Raw genomic sequence first — 4171 nt, forward strand, 5'->3', positions numbered from 1 at the left:
ATCCCTTGTCAGGGACATAAGATCCTGCATGTTGAATGGCACAACCAAAAAATAAATAAAAACAAATGCCTCCGGTCTAATTATTTCATTGCTGTCCATCACCTCCATAAAAACAATGTAAGTAACATCTTCTCTGACTAATATAGGTAAGATAAACCCCAGAAAGGGTTTATCATTCAAATGTTTATTGAACTCCTGCTATGCCCAGCCCTGCACTCAGTGGCTACATTGAATGGAATCTGTGACAGCTAGACATTCAGTGAGCAAATGACCAACAATGTAGAGTGAATGCTACTTTATATGTGTTTCTTTTCCTTTCCTCAGGAAAGTCTGTGTACACAACTGACTCAAGTACAAATAGAATGAGAGGGTTACCAAACACAAATTCATGTGTCCAATGCACAGTGAAGCCAAACAAACCAAAATGTCAGGGTCTGGAGCACAGAAAGGTTTATTGCAGGGCCAAGCAAGGAGAATGGGTGGCTCATGCTCCAGAAACCCGAACTCCTGGATAGTTTTTAGGGAGAAGATTTTATAGGCACCATTTGAGATGAGGGTTGTAGGATGCATATCTTTCTTCTGATGGGTTGGTGGTGAGGTAGCCAACGGTACTCCAGAAATCTCGTGTTCAGCCTGAAGTTGCCATCCTCCACCCAGATGGAGTCCATAGTTCAAGCACAAGAACTAAGAATATTGCTATGTTCCTTGAGAGGGAACCAGGACCCTTCTTTAATTGGTGCCCTGTTGTTACTGCTCCTTTGTTTCTGCATTCCCTCTCTCCCTGATTTGCAACTGTTTGAATCTATACTTTGGTACTCAAAGAAGGTCTAAGAGGCTGAGTGATGTCTATTTTCTGGAAACAACAAACAGGGGACAGAGATAGGTTTTGTACCTAGAAGGGCCCCACAGAGTCCCACTTGGCTTCCAGGGGCATTCCACTGTGATCAGTAATGGATCCACTTTCCATCTGAGGGCCAGCTCAGGTTCCATGCTTTCTCTTGGGCATTTGTCTATGTTGCATGTCCTACAACAGGGTAGAATTAACAGTTACTAGGTTGCTGGGGTTTATAGACTGTGACAGATGCAGAATAAACAAACAGATTATTCTGTATTAAATTACTGCTCTAGCCCCCATTACTTCCAAGTTCAGGACATGTGTGTACATGTGAAAGTGGTATTTAACCATGACCCTAACCATGGGAGGTGATTAAAGCAGAATCACTCTAAGAATCAACACAGCAGTAAAAACCAGCCTCAAAAGTGTTTATCCCCTCTCCCATCTTCCCTCTCAAGTACCTGGCATAATTGTTCCTTGATTTAATGGCTCATCAACCTACAGCAGTCATGTGACTCCAAAAGAATCTGGTGGTTTAAGGTTCAAACACAGTCCCATTTTTTCTTGCACAAAGGCAATTTAGAAATCCTTTTCATCCTAGATTTCTGACAATGCAACTAACATGGGCATCAGAGGCACTACTAAAAGAATATGCTTCATTGACTGTGGCATTCCAAGCCCTCCCGGGAATAGCAAGGACCCCAAGGGCAGTGATGCCTAGAGGTAAATGTTAGTTCAGCCCAAGCCCTGTGTTTTACACTAGGGGAGACTGGCTCAGTCATCCACAGAGTGGATGAACAAGATGCGGAAGTCCCAGCCATGTGCACAGCCCCACCAGGACACTTCTGAAGATGGCACCACCGAAGGTATACCCCAGACCACTTCAAGAATGGGTCTTCTAGTCTTCTTAAGTGAAGGGAATGACAAGGCTTTGACTGAGGTGGGCCTGGGTGTAAATTCTGACTCTGCCAATGTCTAGCAATAGGGACCTTAACACTTTAAGACTCAGAGCATCTGTCACCTACAATGATAATAATGCCTGTCCCAGTGGATTTTTTTTTATGAGGATGGAAAGATAAGATACTTGTAAAGACGTGTCCCATGGAAGGTAAGCAGTGCTAGTTCTTTCTTTCTCCTTCCACTTGTCCATCACTCAACACCTGGGACATGCAGTGACTTCTGCTGTTTCCAAGTACACCTACTATTAATTCCGACAAGACTTCCTGACCGCAGTCAACCTTTCATTATTCACAGTTTCCACATGACCTTCAAGACTACAATCATTCCTTTTGTAAATACAACCTTCTCATCCTTCATAACTTAATGAGCATACCATGAAAACATTCTCAGGCACTCTAATGACATGAAACTTTATGAACTCATTACCTTGAAAGTCTCAACACAAGAAGTAAAAACAGTTCAGAAACTCACATGCACATAGTACAACCAGGGCAATTTAGAATTGAAAATGTTTTACCCTTAACTTTGATGTTTCTCTCACTTCAATTTATTCTTTTTGCTTGTTACCTTCAACTTGTGTCTGACATCGCTGCTGTGGAAGAATTGAGAATAAAACATATGGGTTGAACCCTATAAAATTGCTGCTATTTGGCCAATTTTTGGCCCATGAGATGACAATCTCACACAAATTCAATCTGATAGAACCACGCCAAGGATAAAGGAAATCAGAACAGACCTTACTGCTAGGAGATCAAACCAGTTAATCCCAAAGGAAATCAACCCTGAATATTTATTCGAGGGACTGATACTGAAGCTGAAGCTCCAATACTTTGACCACTCTGATGTAAAGAGTCAACTCATTGGAAAAGACCCTGATTCTGGGAAAGACTGAAGGCAGGGGCAGAAGGGGACAGCAGAGAATGAAATGGTTAAATAGTATCACCAACGCAAAGGACATGAATTTGAGCAAGCTCCAGGAGATAGTAAAGTCTGGTGTGCTACAGTCCATGGGGTCGAAAAGAGTCAGACATGATTTAGCGACTGAACAACAGCAACAGACCTTAAGAAACTGCTGTTGGACTGTTTGCTGGCCCCAGGAGACCTTGGTTTCCAGACACAAGATTGCCCAGTCACTGGTGACATCCACATCATGGGATCTGGTAAACTTAACACTGAGATTTGGGTCCTCTCTCCCCAACAGTAGGGCATATGCTGACCGAACAGAGACCTAATTATGACAGCAATAAAAGGTAGGGATGGAGCGGGCAATAGCATTAGCAGGTAGCTCAGTTAGTAAAGAATCTTCCTGCAGTGCAGGAGACCACAGTTCGATCCCTGGGTTGGGAAGATCTCCTGGAGAAGGGCATGGCAACCCACTCCGGTATTCTTGCCTGGAGAATTTGCAGGGACAGAGGAGCCTGGTGGGCTACACCCCATGGGGTCTCAAGAGTCAGACAGGACTGAGCAACTAAACCACCACCTACACCCAGACAGATTGAGGACAGCTGGCTGGGTTTGCAGAATCCTTACAGCGTACCTTCTTGTGGGCACTGTCTCATCCTGAAGCTAATGACATTAATCATTAACCAACTTAGAAAGGTTAATGGGCAGTTTCAGTCAGAGGAATATTTTTATGAAGCTGGTGTTCCTGGGAATCAGGACATAAGAACATAAGAGGGCCAGGACTATGACATCATCAGGAACAAGGCCCGCCTCACCACAGATGTGGGACAGGCTGGCTGCGTGAGTTGCTGCGTCCAGGACTTCAGGGACCAGCCGGCCAACAAGAACTCAGCGTCCTTCCAGACCTGCTTCCGCATCCCTTTCGAGGACACAGTTTTCTCCAAAACTGTCTTGCAAATTTCAAAAGTGTTAGAATATTCTATTACTGTTAATCGGTGTGAGTTGGTAGACAATTTTCTGATTTGGTGATGAAGTCAAACTAGTAAAATAACTACAAACTGCTTCCTATTGGGATAATTATTCACTAGGAAATCGTTGACAATATTTCCCACTCTGTTCTACCAAACACACAACTTAATAGCGGCAAGGTCAGTTTTCCTGGGATTCAGAAGAGAGAGGGGAGATGCCTGCCCCAAACGCGCTCAGCCCTGCCAGGCTCCTGGAGATGCAGAGAAGCTGAATGTATCAGGGAACATTTACGCAGCACTTTGTGAGTGGTCCACATGTATGTAGATTTTTTTTTTAAGTGAGGGAGCATTTACCATCTTTGAGAGATTTCAGTGTTTACGTCATTGGGGGCGGGGTGCATTCTTCCCTTGGGACAGTCACCCTCGGGGGTCTTTGGTAATACAACTTCAAGAGGACAGTGGAGGAAAGAGACCTTGAATACTGTCACACTCAAGAGTGTTTCTA

The 4171-nt window shown here is 44.0% G+C and overlaps 1 long non-coding RNA gene across 1 annotated transcript; it reads right to left on the reverse strand.

Annotated features, from left to right (window-relative positions):
- Positions 1-440: 440 nt before the first annotated feature.
- LOC139186386 (uncharacterized) lies at positions 441-2942 on the reverse strand. The gene is made up of 3 exons (XR_011569928.1): positions 2856-2942; positions 2313-2387; positions 441-1024 (listed from the first exon to the last, which is right to left on the reverse strand). It is a non-coding gene; the product is annotated as an uncharacterized lncRNA (long non-coding RNA).
- Positions 2943-4171: the final 1229 nt, after the last annotated feature.

Source organism: Bos indicus, chromosome 13 (genome assembly GCF_029378745.1).
Source record: "Bos indicus isolate NIAB-ARS_2022 breed Sahiwal x Tharparkar chromosome 13, NIAB-ARS_B.indTharparkar_mat_pri_1.0, whole genome shotgun sequence".
Classification (NCBI taxonomy): Eukaryota; Metazoa; Chordata; class Mammalia; order Artiodactyla; family Bovidae; genus Bos; species Bos indicus.